Below are 16241 nucleotides of genomic sequence, written 5' to 3' on the forward strand. Positions count from 1 at the left end.
TGTCATCGGAGGACAGACGAGGCTTAGTAATTCAGGACAGATCAGTTTTCCTCTAGTTTGTCAGCTGATTTTAGGTCTTTGAATCAGAGAAGTTGAGAAGTTTCTGTTTAGTGAACAAATATCAGACCATGGCCTTCGTTTTGGAACCGGTATTCAGCTAACTCTTCACAATCCTCCATATTTGGATACAGTTTGAGGGCAACCATCAAAGACCACGGACTATGGACTATAGCTTCCACTGCCGGAGTTCTTTTTCTGCCTGTTTGCGTTCAAAACTCTATGGCTCTTTACCCAGTTTTGCATATTGAGCACAAAATCAATATTATGATTTTTTGGCTAGAGAGTTTGTCAGACATAACCAACTTCGACCGGCCCCCAAGTTGATTTAAAAATAGTCTGTGTATAACTTATATCCAAATTCGGATTATGAGTACACATGAATGTAATCCTTTTAATCTTTTCATCGGCTATTGGATCGGTTGTCGTCGAAACCAATCACGCCCGTCCAGGCCCTATGGTTACGACCGAAGTAATCTACAAACGTCCTTATTACATCCCAAATATTGCCATCTAGTGGACAGATTTTCTACTACATCAACGCTTCTTTGTCCAGACAGTTCATTTGCACGCGGCGCACGTTGGCCATAGTCGCCCTTGTTGTTATCTTCGATTCGTATAATCATAGCCCACTGGATGTAATAGTTAAAGCACGATATAATAGCAAGGTACACGATCGCCGTATCACTCTCTGTAGGGGAAAACGGCGGGTGTTTACTAAGTGGTTCCAGAATTCCCCGCTAGGTTTGCTAGTCTAGGAGGCCGGTCGTCTACAGGGGTGATAGGGCAAAACACCCTTTTTTTATTTTTAGAAATTTTTATTATCAGTTCGTGTGCTAGAAAAGTAAATCCACTAGGGCTCCTTTTTATTCCCGATTTTTTGGGATCAAAATCAAAATGACGGTGCAATTTGGGAATTTTAAATTTATGTTTTAAATTCACCCTATTTTGAAAAATTGCGCCGTTTGCGGCGTTGCCTAGTTTTCAACATCATGTTTTGTATTGTATGACTCGACCAGTGAGTGGCAGTGGCTGTGAGTGGGAGAGAGCGGGAGATAGACTCGGCCGATTAGACGTTGGAAATAATGGGTGCATTTGTTTTTCGTCGAACAAATTAAACATTGTTAATGTGCAGCTAGGTGGGTTGTTGTTTCTCTCCCTTGTATAACTACCTTTTTTCGCCCAATTGTTAATCTAATTCTTTTGGAACGTTCGGATGTCGCCCAAAAACAAGTGGAAGGCCATTCGAGGCGTTATGCCTTTTCCTGAAACTGAATATTCAGAAAATGTGGTATATGTTCGCGCATTGTTAAGATCTATTCAGATTAGTACCATAAAGTATGACTGTAGGAAAAAGTACGCAGGCTTCTAAAATTGAAGAACAGCTCCGACGTCTTATTGGTAAGCGGAAAAGGTACTGCAAAGGGAAGCGTCACATGACAGTTGCAAGAATGTACTCTTTCGTTTGCTTTGCCCAATGAATCTGTGCTTGGAACTGGTAGGTGGCGTTTAGCAGTGGCACCCAATCTTTATTTTTTAAACCCAGAAGTGTTCTTCACTTTCAGGGGGATTGATTGATGATACTTGTTGGTTAAACCATGTAGAATACCATTACATGAATAAGTGGAGGGTTATAAAAGTATAAAACTAATTCCTCGTGGCATTTTCATTCACGCATGCGCAGCAGATGGTGAGCAGACGAATCATTGAAAGAGCCTGGCCCAGTCTGGCTGCATCAAGCCAGATTCTAGTAGAACGAGAAACATTGTTTTGACAAGTTCTGTCATATTTCGGTTGGAGGTTTTCATTAAATACCAAGTAAGTAACGGGTTTAATCATGTTAAATGTATGATTTTTCAATTCAAGTCTATTTAAGTGTCAGAACTGAAATTGTACTTTTAGAACTTTTAAAACACCGCATAACTTTTATTAACAATAGTCTAGTCTAATTTGACAACTATCAAAATCTTGTTAACCATTTAAAGGAAAATAAAGCTCATTTTTTAGATTTCGGGAATTTTGACTTCCGGTTTAACTTCCGGTTTTTTAATGTCAAATAACTCCTCATTTGTTGGTCTGTCAGAAAAAAAAATCACATTTTCGTGATCCTCGTCAAATTTGAGGTCGACTGCATGGATCAGCTAAAAATACCCGAAAATCGTCAAAAATCGCAAATTTTCCTAGTTCATGAAAAATCGCGATTTTTGTCAAATCCGACTTTTGGCTAAAACACGTCATTTCAACACTAAATTTTATAAGGATCACGAAAATCCTACTCGTTTTGTTATGGGATTACTATTTACGGAGGTATTGTCTACTTCCGGTTACTTCCGGAAAATTGTCGCGACAATTTGAAAAAATTGTAAATTTTGCTATATTGTTCTAACAATTTCAAATATTTTTCTTGAATTCATAAGGGTGGTGCGCTATTATTCCGTGTTTTTTTTTCGCTATCAACAGTACAGCCTGGCTGACCCTACGAGCAACGACAGTTTTAGCTACAAATATTTTAGCGCCTTGTCTTGCACCTAGTAGTTGATATTCTAGGTTTTTATATTTAAAATTGGAATCAACTGTCTGAGGTTAATAAAGTTCAAGCACTTAAAAGCAAGAAATGTACTGATTTAAAAATAAAATCTACTTTCGTTGGGTTTCAGGAGGAAAAACTAGATGGCGTTCGTCCACTTTGATAAAGATCCCGAATGACAAGTAAAATGCGTGTTGGTATCGTAATGTACTAGGGGCCCTCACTCCGTTGGGAAATCGACACCTGCTACCTTCGACACTAGCTACCTGGGGGGTCGACACTGGCTACCCCGACACTGGCTACCCGACACTGGCTACCCATAAGACCGACACTGGCTACCCCGACACTGGCTACCCGACACCGGCTACCTATAGAGGGTGACACCTGCTACCTATAGTTGGCGACACTGGCTACCTTTCTTTTCTTTTTTTACCCCTTCAAAATTACCTATAATGGCCACCTGTCCAACTCAATGTAAGAAACATTCGTTTACTTGCATTAACTAAATAGTCCAATGAAAAGACCCCCCACCCTCCGTCGATTCTAAGCCCTCGGCTTGTATAAAAAAATGATTGCTTTTCGAATGTTTGGCAAATATACGCGAATGTAATCAAACGTAAAGGCAAGCGAAATTAAATTGAATTTCAAAAAAGGTATTCAAAGTAAAAAACCTTTGAGCAAAGAAATTGAAAGCAGTTAAATAAAATTATACTACATCAGGATAACAACATGAATTCGCACCCGAACACAGTGGCGGGTAGATCAACTGAGGGGTTCCGCGAACCCAGTGGTCGAAGGATCATACAAAATCCCACAGTGGCCGTTTGTGGGTTGATCATACACGGCGGTTGGATCATAAGAGTGGTTACTGGATTGTTATGGCGGGTGGAGCAACTGAGAAGTTTCTGGACCCCAATGGCGCATGGTCATCATGTTGGATATAGGAATGTAATTGCAGGCAAGAAACAAAAGGCCATGGGATTCTTGCTTACGTTAAATGTAACAGGGTAGCAAAAAAGAGGTAGTTATTGTCGCCAACTATAGGTAGCCGGTGTCACCCTCTATAGGTAGCCGGTGTCGGGTAGCCAGTGTCGGGGTACCCAGTGTCGGCCTTATGGGTAGCCAGTGTCGGGTAGCCAGTGTCGGGGTAGCCAGTGTCGACCCCCCAGGTAGCCAGTGTCGAAGGTAGCAGGAGTCTCCATGCCACTCCGTTCAGGAAGTTCCCGATAGGGTACGGCCTGGTCGCCAATTCGCCATAATATCTCGGAAACCGTTTGCTCTTCCGGCAAAACAGACTCCGTATACATGTCCTATGAGGCGTGAGCTGATCATCAACGCCTTCATCCCGCCTTCCCACTTTTGTCAAAATCGGCCAAAAACGACATCTCATGAAATTCTCCAAAAATCAGACGGCATAATCGAAATTGAACGCTGATTTCGATTTAGTCATTGGTTTTCTCGTTAAACTAGCCGTTTTAAAAATTAACGAAAACAGTGCTGTTGGCGCACCAACTTAATTTATGGTTTTTAACGTTTAAATAAAAACCTAAAAGACCGATAGAAAAATAAACCTGATTTCCATGATTTTCATTCCATTCTGAATCGAAATCATGTATTTAAAGCAAAATTTGAAATTTGGCAAAAATTAAAAAAGTGGGAAGGCCAATAGGAAAAAACCTGATTTTCGTGATTTTCATTCAATTCTGAATCGAAATCATGTATTTTAAGCCAAATTTGAAATTTGGCCAAAAATGAAAAAGTGGAAAGGGTATAGCCTTCCCACTTTTGTCAAAATCGGCCAAAACGACATCTCTTGAAATTCTCCAAAAATCAGATGGCATAATCGAAATTGAACGCTGATTTCAATTTAGTCATTGGTTTTCTCTTTAGACTAGCCGTTTAAAAAATTAACGAAAACAGTTCTGTTAGCGCACCAACTTCATTTATGGTTTTTAACATGTAAATGAAAAACTATAAGACCAATAGAAAAATAAACCTGATTTCCGTGATTTTCATTCAATTCTGAATCTAAATCATGTATTTTAAGCCAAATTTGAAATTTGGTCAAAAATGAAAAAATGGGAAGGGTATAGCCTTCCCACTTTTTGTCAAAATGGGCAAAAAACGACATCTCTTGAAATTCTCCAAAAATCAGACGGCATAATGGAAATTGAACGCTGATTTCAATTTAGTCATTGGTTTTCTATTTAGACTAGCCGTTTAAAAAATTAACGAAAACAGTTCTGTTAGCGCACCAACTTCATTTATGGTTTTTAACATGTAAATGAAAAACTATAAGACCAATAGAAAAATAAACCTGATTTCCGTGATTTTCATTCAATTCTGAATCTAAATCATGTATTTTAAGCCAAATTTGAAATTTGGTCAAAAATGAAAAAATGGGAAGGGTATAGCCTTCCCACTTTTGTCAAAATGGGCAAAAAACGACATCTCTTGAAATTCTCCAAAAATCAGACGGCATAATGGAAATTGAACGCTGATTTCAATTTAGTCATTGGTTTTCTATTTAGACTAGCCGTTTAAAAAATTAACGAAAACAGTTCTGTTAGCGCACCAACTTCATTTATGGTTTTTAACATGTAAATGAAAAACTATAAGACCAATAGAAAAATAAACCTGATTTCCGTGATTTTCATTCAATTCTGAATCTAAATCATGTATTTTAAGCCAAATTTGAAATTTGGTCAAAAATGAAAAAATGGGAAGGGTATAGCCTTCCCACTTTTGTCAAAATGGGCAAAAAACGACATCTCTTGAAATTCTCCAAAAATCAGACGGCATAATGGAAATTGAACGCTGATTTCAATTTAGTCATTGGTTTTCTATTTAGACTAGCCGTTTAAAAAATTAACGAAAACAGTTCTGTTAGCGCACCAACTTCATTTATGGTTTTTAACATGTAAATGAAAAACTATAAGACCAATAGAAAAATAAACCTGATTTCCGTGATTTTCATTCAATTCTGAATCTAAATCATGTATTTTAAGCCAAATTTGAAATTTGGTCAAAAATGAAAAAGTGGGAAGGGTATAGCCTTCCCACTTTTGTCAAAATGGGCCAAAAACGACATCTCTTGAAATTCTCCAAAAATCAGACGGTATAATCGAAATTGAACGCTGATTTCGATTTAGTCATTGGTTTTCTCTTTAGACTAGCCGTTTAAAAAATTAACGAAAACAGTTCTGTTAGCGCACCAACTTCATTTATGGTTTTTAACATGTAAATGAAAAACAATAATACCAATAGAAAAATAAACCTGATTTCCGTGATTTTCATTCAATTCTGAATCTAAATCATGTATTTTAAGCCAAATTTGAAATTTGGTCAAAAATGAAAAAGTGGGAAGGGTATAGCCTTCACACTTTTGTCAAAATGGGCCAAAAACGACATCTCTTGAAATTCTCCAAAAATCAGACGTCATAATGGAAATTGAACGCTGATTTCAATTTAGTCATTGGTTTTCTCTTTAGACTAGCCGTTAAAAAAATTAACGAAAACAGTTCTGTTAGCGCACCAACTTCATTTATGGTTTTTAACATGTAAATGAAAAACTATAAGACCAATAGAAAAATAAACCTGATTTCCGTGATTTTCATTCAATTCTGAATCTAAATCATGTATTTTAAGCCAAATTTGAAATTTGGTCAAAAATGAAAAAGTGGGAAGGGTATAGCCTTCCCACTTTTGTCAAAATGGGCCAAAAACGACATCTCTTGAAATTCTCCAAAAATCAGACGGTATAATCGAAATTGAACGCTGATTTCGATTTAGTCATTGGTTTTCTCTTTAGACTAGTCGTTTAAAAAATTAACGAAAACAGTTCTGTTAGCGCACCAACTTCATTTATGGTTTTTAACATGTAAATGAAAAACTATAAGACCAATAGAAAAATAAACCTGATTTCCGTGATTTTCATTCAATTCTGAATCTAAATCATGTATTTTAAGCCAAATTTGAAATTTGGTCAAAAATGAAAAAGTGGGAAGGGTATAGCCTTCCCACTATAAGACCAATAGAAAAATAAACCTGATTTCCGTGATTTTCATTCAATTCTGAATCTAAATCATGTATTTTAAGCCAAATTTGAAATTTGGTCAAAAATGAAAAAGTGGGAAGGGTATAGCCTTCCCACTTTTGTCAAAATGGGCCAAAAACGACATCTCTTGAAATTCTCCAAAAATCAGACGGTATAATCGAAATTGAACGCTGATTTCGATTTAGTCATTGGTTTTCTCTTTAGACTAGCCGTTTAAAAAATTAACGAAAACAGTTCTGTTAGCGCACCAACTTCATTTATGGTTTTTAACATGTAAATGAAAAACAATAATACCAATAGAAAAATAAACCTGATTTCCGTGATTTTCATTCAATTCTGAATCTAAATCATGTATTTTAAGCCAAATTTGAAATTTGGTCAAAAATGAAAAAGTGGGAAGGGTATAGCCTTCACACTTTTGTCAAAATGGGCCAAAAACGACATCTCTTGAAATTCTCCAAAAATCAGACGTCATAATGGAAATTGAACGCTGATTTCAATTTAGTCATTGGTTTTCTCTTTAGACTAGCCGTTTAAAAAATTAACGAAAACAGTTCTGTTAGCGCACCAACTTCATTTATGGTTTTTAACATGTAAATGAAAAACTATAAGACCAATAGAAAAATAAACCTGATTTCCGTGATTTTCATTCAATTCTGAATCTAAATCATGTATTTTAAGCCAAATTTGAAATTTGGTCAAAAATGAAAAAGTGGGAAGGGTATAGCCTTCCCACTTTTGTCAAAATGGGCCAAAAACGACATCTCTTGAAATTCTCCAAAAATCAGACGGTATAATCGAAATTGAACGCTGATTTCGATTTAGTCATTGGTTTTCTCTTTAGACTAGTCGTTTAAAAAATTAACGAAAACAGTTCTGTTAGCGCACCAACTTCATTTATGGTTTTTAACATGTAAATGAAAAACTATAAGACCAATAGAAAAATAAACCTGATTTCCGTGATTTTCATTCAATTCTGAATCTAAATCATGTATTTTAAGCCAAATTTGAAATTTGGTCAAAAATGAAAAAGTGGGAAGGGTATAGCCTTCCCACTATAAGACCAATAGAAAAATAAACCTGATTTCCGTGATTTTCATTCAATTCTGAATCTAAATCATGTATTTTAAGCCAAATTTGAAATTTGGTCAAAAATGAAAAAGTGGGAAGGGTATAGCCTTCCCACTTTTGTCAAAATGGGCCAAAAACGACATCTCTTGAAATTCTCCAAAAATCAGACGGTATAATCGAAATTGAACGCTGATTTCGATTTAGTCATTGGTTTTCTCTTTAGACTAGCCGTTTAAAAAATTAACGAAAACAGTTCTGTTAGCGCACCAACTTCATTTATGGTTTTTAACATGTAAATGAAAAACAATAATACCAATAGAAAAATAAACCTGATTTACGTGATTTTCATTCAATTCTCAATCTAAATCATTTATTTTAAGCTAAATTTGAAATTTGGTCAAAAATAAAAAAGTGGGGGAGGGTATAGCCTTTCCACTTTTGTCAAAATCGGCCAAAAATGACATCTCTTGAAATTCTCCAAAAATCAGTCGGTATAATCGAAATTGAACGCTGATTTCGATTTAGTCATTGGTTTTCTCTTTAGACTAGCCATTTAATAAATTAACGAAAATTCTGAATCTAAATCATGTATTTTAAGCCAAATTTGAAATTTGGTCAAAAATGAAAAAGTGGGAAGGGTATAGCCTTGCCACTTTTGTCAAAATGGGCCAAAAACGACATCTCTTGAAATTCTCCAAAAATTAGACGGTATAATCAAAATTGAACGCTGATTTCGATTTAGTCATTAGTTTTCTCTTTAGACTAGCCGTTTAAAAAATTAACGAAAACAGTTCTGTTAGCGCACCAACTTCATTTATGGTTTTTAACATGTAAATGAAAAACAATAATACCAATAGAAAAATAAACCTGATTTACGTGATTTTCATTCAATTCTCAATCTAAATCATTTATTTTAAGCCAAATTTGAAATTTGGTCAAAAATAAAAAAGTGGGAAGGGTATAGCCTTTCCACTTTTGTCAAAATCGGCCAAAAATGACATCTCTTGAAATTCTCCAAAAATCAGACGGTATAATCGAAATTGAACGCTGATTTCGATTTAGTCATTGGTTTTCTCTTTAGACTAGCCATTTAATAAATTAACGAAAATTCTGAATCTAAATCATGTATTTTAAGCCAAATTTGAAATTTGGTCAAAAATGAAAAAGTGGGAAGGGTATAGCCTTCCCACTTTTGTCAAAATGGGCCAAAAACGACATCTCTTGAAATTCTCCAAAAATCAGACGGTACAATCGAAATTGAACGCTGATTTCGATTTAGTCATTGGTTTTCTCTTTAGACTAGTCGTTAAAAAAATTAACGAAAACAGTTCTGTTAGCGCACCAACTTCATTTATGGTTTTTAACATGTAAATGAAAAACTATAAGACCAATAGAAAAATAAACCTGATTTCCGTGATTTTCATTCAATTCTGAATCTAAATCATGTATTTTAAGCCAAATTTAGAAATTTGGTCAAAAATGAAAAAGTGGGAAGGGTATAGCCTTCCCACTTTTGTCAAAATGGGCCAAAAACGCCATCTCTTGAAATTCTCCAAAAATCAGACGGTATAATCGAAATTTAACGCTGATTTCGATTTAGTCATTGGTTTTCTCTTTAGACTAGTCGTTTAAAAAATTAACGAAAACAGTTCTGTTAGCGCACCAACTTCATTTATGGTTTTTAACATGTAAATGAAAAACTATAAGACCAATAGAAAAATAAACCTGATTTACGTGATTTTCATTCAATTCTCAATCTAAATCATTTATTTTAAGCCAAATTTGAAATTTGGTCAAAAAAAAAAAAGTGGGAAGGGTATAGCCTTTCCACTTTTGTCAAAATCGGCCAAAAATGACATCTCTTGAAATTCTCCAAAAATCAGACGGTATAATCGAAATTGAACGCTGATTTCGATTTAGTCATTGGTTTTCTCTTTAGACTAGTCGTTTAAAAAATTAACGAAAACAGTTCTGTTAGCGCACCAACTTCATTTATGGTTTTTAACATGTAAATGAAAAACTATAAGACCAATAGAAAAATAAACCTGATTTCCGTGATTTTCATTCAATTCTGAATCTAAATCATGTATTTTAAGCCAAATTTGAAATTTGGTCAAAAGGAAAAAAGTGGGAAGGGTATAGCCTTCCCACTTTTGTCAAAATGGGCCAAAAACGACATCTCTTGAAATTCTCCAAAAATCAGACGGTATAATCGAAATTGAACGCTGATTTCGATTTAGTCATTGGTTTTCTCTTTAGACTAGCCGTTTAAAAAATTAACGAAAACAGTTCTGTTAGCGCACCAACTTCATTTATGGTTTTTAACATGTAAATGAAAAACTATAAGACCAATAGAAAAATAAACCTGATTTACGTGATTTTCATTCAATTCTCAATCTAAATCATTTATTTTAAGCCAAATTTGAAATTTGGTCAAAAATAAAAAAGTGGGAAGGGTATAGCCTTTCCACTTTTGTCAAAATCGGCCAAAAATGACATCTCTTGAAATTCTCTCAAAAATCAGACGGTATAATCGAAATTGAACGCTGATTTCGATTTAGTCATTGGTTTTCTCTTTAGACTAGCCATTTAATAAATTAACGAAAATTCTGAATCTAAATCATGTATTTTAAGCCAAATTTGAAATTTGGTCAAAAATGAAAAAGTGGGAAGGGTATAGCCTTCCCACTTTTGTCAAAATGGGCCAAAAACGACATCTCTTGAAATTCTCCAAAAATCAGACGGTATAATCGAAATTGAACGCTGATTTCGATTTAGTCATTGGTTTTCTCTTTAGACTAGTCGTTTAAAAAATTAACGAAAACAGTTCTGTTAGCGCACCAACTTCATTTATGGTTTTTAACATGTAAATGAAAAACTATAAGACCAATAGAAAAATAAACCTGATTTCCGTGATTTTCATTCAATTCTGAATCTAAATCATGTATTTTAAGCCAAATTTGAAATTTGGTCAAAAATGAAAAAGTGGGAAGGGTATAGCCTTCCCACTTTTGTCAAAATGGGCCAAAAACGACATCTCTTGAAATTCTCCAAAAATCAGACGGTATAATCGAAATTGAACGCTGATTTCGATTTAGTCATTGGTTTTCTCTTTAGACTAGCCGTTTAAAAAATTAACGAAAACAGTTCTGTTAGCGCACCAACTTCATTTATGGTTTTTAACATGTAAATGAAAAACTATAAGACCAATAGAAAAATAAACCTGATTTACGTGATTTTCATTCAATTCTCAATCTAAATCATTTATTTTAAGCCAAATTTGAAATTTGGTCAAAAATAAAAAAGTGGGAAGGGTATAGCCTTTCCACTTTTGTCAAAATCGGCCAAAAATGACATCTCTTGAAATTCTCCAAAAATCAGACGGTATAATCGAAATTGAACGCTGATTTCGATTTAGTCATTGGTTTTCTCTTTAGACTAGCCATTTAATAAATTAACGAAAATTCTGAATCTAAATCATGTATTTTAAGCCAAATTTGAAATTTGGTCAAAAATGAAAAAGTGGGAAGGGTATAGCCTTCCCACTTTTGTCAAAATGGGCCAAAAACGACATCTCTTGAAATTCTCCAAAAATCAGACGGTATAATCGAAATTGAACGCTGATTTCGATTTAGTCATTGGTTTTCTCTTTAGACTAGTCGTTTAAAAAATTAACGAAAACAGTTCTGTTAGCGCACCAACTTCATTTATGGTTTTTAACATGTAAATGAAAAACTATAAGACCAATAGAAAAATAAACCTGATTTCCGTGATTTTCATTCAATTCTGAATCTAAATCATGTATTTTAAGCCAAATTTGAAATTTGGTCAAAAATGAAAAAGTGGGAAGGGTATAGCCTTCCCACTTTTGTCAAAATGGGCCAAAAACGACATCTCTTGAAATTCTCCAAAAATCAGACGGTATAATCGAAATTGAACGCTGATTTCGATTTAGTCATTGGTTTTCTCTTTAGACTAGCCGTTTAAAAAATTAACGAAAACAGTTCTGTTAGCGCACCAACTTCATTTATGGTTTTTAACATGTAAATGAAAAACTATAAGACCAATAGAAAAATAAACCTGATTTACGTGATTTTCATTCAATTCTCAATCTAAATCATTTATTTTAAGCCAAATTTGAAATTTGGTCAAAAATAAAAAAGTGGGAAGGGTATAGCCTTTCCACTTTTGTCAAAATCGGCCAAAAATGACATCTCTTGAAATTCTCCAAAAATCAGACGGTATAATCGAAATTGAACGCTGATTTCGATTTAGTCATTGGTTTTCTCTTTAGACTAGCCATTTAATAAATTAACGAAAATTCTGAATCTAAATCATGTATTTTAAGCCAAATTTGAAATTTGGTCAAAAATGAAAAAGTGGGAAGGGTATAGCCTTCCCACTTTTGTCAAAATGGGCCAAAAACGACATCTCTTGAAATTCTCCAAAAATCAGACGGTATAATCGAAATTGAACGCTGATTTCGATTTAGTCATTGGTTTTCTCTTTAGACTAGTCGTTTAAAAAATTAACGAAAACAGTTCTGTTAGCGCACCAACTTCATTTATGGTTTTTAACATGTAAATGAAAAACTATAAGACCAATAGAAAAATAAACCTGATTTCCGTGATTTTCATTCAATTCTGAATCTAAATCATGTATTTTAAGCCAAATTTGAAATTTGGTCAGAAAATGAAAAAGTGGGAAGGGTATAGCCTTCCCACTTTTGTCAAAATGGGCCAAAAACGACATCTCTTGAAATTCTCCAAAAATCAGACGGTATAATCGAAATTTAACGCTGATTTCGATTTAGTCATTGGTTTTCTCTTTAGACTAGTCGTTTAAAAAATTAACGAAAACAGTTCTGTTAGCGCACCAACTTCATTTATGGTTTTTAACATGTAAATGAAAAACTATAAGACCAATAGAAAAATAAACCTGATTTCCGTGATTTTCATTCAATTCTGAATCTAAATCATGTATTTTAAGCCAAATTTGAAATTTGGTCAAAAATGAAAAAGTGGGAAGGGTATAGCCTTCCCACTTTTGTCAAAATGGGCCAAAAACGACATCTCTTGAAATTCTCCAAAAATCAGACGGTATAATCGAAATTGAACGCTGATTTCGATTTAGTCATTGGTTTTCTCTTTAGACTAGCCGTTTAAAAAATTAACGAAAACAGTTCTGTTAGCGCACCAACTTCATTTATGGTTTTTAACATGTAAATGAAAAACTATAAGACCAATAGAAAAATAAACCTGATTTACGTGATTTTCATTCAATTCTCAATCTAAATCATTTATTTTAAGCCAAATTTGAAATTTGGTCAAAAATAAAAAAGTGGGAAGGGTATAGCCTTTCCACTTTTGTCAAAATCGGCCAAAAATGACATCTCTTGAAATTCTCCAAAAATCAGACGGTATAATCGAAATTGAACGCTGATTTCGATTTAGTCATTGGTTTTCTCTTTAGACTAGCCATTTAATAAATTAACAAAAATTCTGAATCTAAATCATGTATTTTAAGCCAAATTTAAAATTTGGTCAAAAATGAAAAAGTGGGAAGGGTATAGCCTTCCCACTTTTGTCAAAATGGGCCAAAAACGACATCTCTTGAAATTCTCCAAAAATCAGACGGTATAATCGAAATTGAACGCTGATTTCGATTTAGTCATTGGTTTTCTCTTTAGACTAGTCGTTTAAAAAATTAACGAAAACAGTTCTGTTAGCGCACCAACTTCATTTATGGTTTTTAACATGTAAATGAAAAACTATAAGACCAATAGAAAAATAAACCTGATTTCCGTGATTTTCATTCAATTCTGAATCTAAATCATGTATTTTAAGCCAAATTTGAAATTTGGTCAAAAATGAAAAAGTGGGAAGGGTATAGCCTTCCCACTTTTGTCAAAATGGGCCAAAAACGACATCTCTTGAAATTCTCCAAAAATCAGACGGTATAATCGAAATTGAACGCTGATTTCGATTTAGTCATTGGTTTTCTCTTTAGACTAGCCGTTTAAAAAATTAACGAAAACAGTTCTGTTAGCGCACCAACTTCATTTATGGTTTTTAACATGTAAATGAAAAACTATAAGACCAATAGAAAAATAAACCTGATTTACGTGATTTTCATTCAATTCTCAATCTAAATCATTTATTTTAAGCCAAATTTGAAATTTGGTCAAAAATAAAAAAGTGGGAAGGGTATAGCCTTTCCACTTTTGTCAAAATCGGCCAAAAATGACATCTCTTGAAATTCTCCAAAAATCAGACGGTATAATCGAAATTGAACGCTGATTTCGATTTAGTCATTGGTTTTCTCTTTAGACTAGCCATTTAATAAATTAACGAAAATTCTGAATCTAAATCATGTATTTTAAGCCAAATTTGAAATTTGGTCAAAAATGAAAAAGTGGGAAGGGTATAGCCTTCCCACTTTTGTCAAAATGGGCCAAAAACGACATCTCTTGAAATTCTCCAAAAATCAGACGGTATAATCGAAATTGAACGCTGATTTCGATTTAGTCATTGGTTTTCTCTTTAGACTAGTCGTTTAAAAAATTAACGAAAACAGTTCTGTTAGCGCACCAACTTCATTTATGGTTTTTAACATGTAAATGAAAAACTATAAGACCAATAGAAAAATAAACCTGATTTCCGTGATTTTCATTCAATTCTGAATCTAAATCATGTATTTTAAGCCAAATTTGAAATTTGGTCAAAAATGAAAAAGTGGGAAGGGTATAGCCTTCCCACTTTTGTCAAAATGGGCCAAAAACGACATCTCTTGAAATTCTCCAAAAATCAGACGGTATAATCGAAATTGAACGCTGATTTCGATTTAGTCATTGGTTTTCTCTTTAGACTAGCCGTTTAAAAAATTAACGAAAACAGTTCTGTTAGCGCACCAACTTCATTTATGGTTTTTAACATGTAAATGAAAAACTATAAGACCAATAGAAAAATAAACCTGATTTCCGTGATTTTCATTCAATTCTGAATCTAAATCATGTATTTTAAGCCAAATTTGAAATTTGGTCAAAAATGAAAAAGTGGGAAGGGTATAGCCTTTCCACTTTTGTCAAAATTGGCCAAAAACGACATCTCCTGAAATTCTCCAAAAATCAGACGGCATAATCGATGTACCGACATCACAAACTACACTACTCATGACATAAAAAACGAAAACAGTTTGACACTACAGTCACTAGTCACAGTCAATCACTTTACGTCTGCTACGGTACATTGTAAACAAGTACCTTTCAAAAGTTTCCTGGAAAAATAACAGCTTTTTTGGAGATAAAATATTTTGTATTATATCAGCACAGAGGTATAGTACACGATTCCAAAAGATTTTGTAATAAAACTAACTACAACTTAATTAAATATATTATTTTTCATTTCCCTCCTATAGGGCCAGAGAGGAAAAATACCCCAGGTCGGAATTCAGCCTTGGCAACTCAGCATCCGATCTTGGTCTATAATAAAAGTAAGATGTTTAGAATTTTGAATCAGAAGATCATAATGGTCAAACACTTGACTTGGCTTCTTTACTGCGATTTAAAAATATAAAAACCAAATTTTCTTTTAAAAATTAAAAACTTACGTGCTTACGTCAACTAGTATTGGCGATATATCTGTACTCGAAGAGATATATATCATTACTTCTTTTAGATATATCGATATCGTTTACTACGATTACGATTGTGTTAGATCTGTAAATATAGATAACGCACCGCCATCTATTCTAAATACACGAACTAGAAACGCCATCTATCGTTCGCAGAAATAATGTTTTCCTGTAGTCCTCAGGGTTAACATCTCTTTGGGGGAGTGGAATTTTTTTGTTTCTATGTTATATTTTCGGTTCTTTCCGCCATCTTCACTTGATTCCACCCTTTCTTTCTTTTTAACAGTTGTCCATCACCTTTAAATTCCCATCAAGTTCTTTCACTGTTAACGTTGTGTGAAACTAGGGGTTCATTATCGATAAAAATACTTCAATGCAAACATCGTAGATTTTACTATTTCTGACGGTTCGAACAAACCTCGAATTCAAACGTTGAACCTCGAATGTCCCAGACTAGAGCTATACCGTTATACCATCTCAGCTGGTCCGCCATCTGTTTGGAGGAAATCGTAGTAATTGTGGTCGCTGTCATCCAGAGACACAGTGCCTATTGGGAAATGCAATAAACTGCAAAACTCACCGAGAGACCTTACACGAGTCTCCCTACCAATAATTTTTCAATTTCTGATTTTATATGAATTTGTTAGAAATCTTTAGATTCATTGCATAAAGGTTTAACAGACATGTTTAGGCACGTCTCGCTTTGCGTAAAGACGAATGACACTTTACATCGTGATTTGAATATTTACCTACCCATAAAGATGTTTAAGATGCCGAGGAAATGGTGCCATAAATAACTTCCCTTTAATCTCATTTCCTCCTTTTGAAAAAAAAAAGCGTAAAAAGCGTGGAAAACTCTGAATATACCTTTTGCTATCCCCCTGCACATCTCCCACA

General features: G+C 34.1%; 1 long non-coding RNA gene across 1 annotated transcript; it reads left to right on the forward strand.

Annotated features, from left to right (window-relative positions):
- The first annotated feature begins 993 nt into the window (after positions 1-993).
- On the forward strand, positions 994-3199 carry LOC116918242. The gene is made up of 2 exons (XR_006644051.1): positions 994-1875; positions 2715-3199. It is a non-coding gene; the product is annotated as an uncharacterized LOC116918242 (long non-coding RNA).
- The last annotated feature ends 13042 nt before the right edge of the window (positions 3200-16241 follow it).

The sequence above is a fragment of the Daphnia magna genome, linkage group LG3 (genome assembly GCF_020631705.1).
Source record: "Daphnia magna isolate NIES linkage group LG3, ASM2063170v1.1, whole genome shotgun sequence".
Lineage (NCBI taxonomy): Eukaryota > Metazoa > Arthropoda > Branchiopoda > Diplostraca > Daphniidae > Daphnia > Daphnia magna.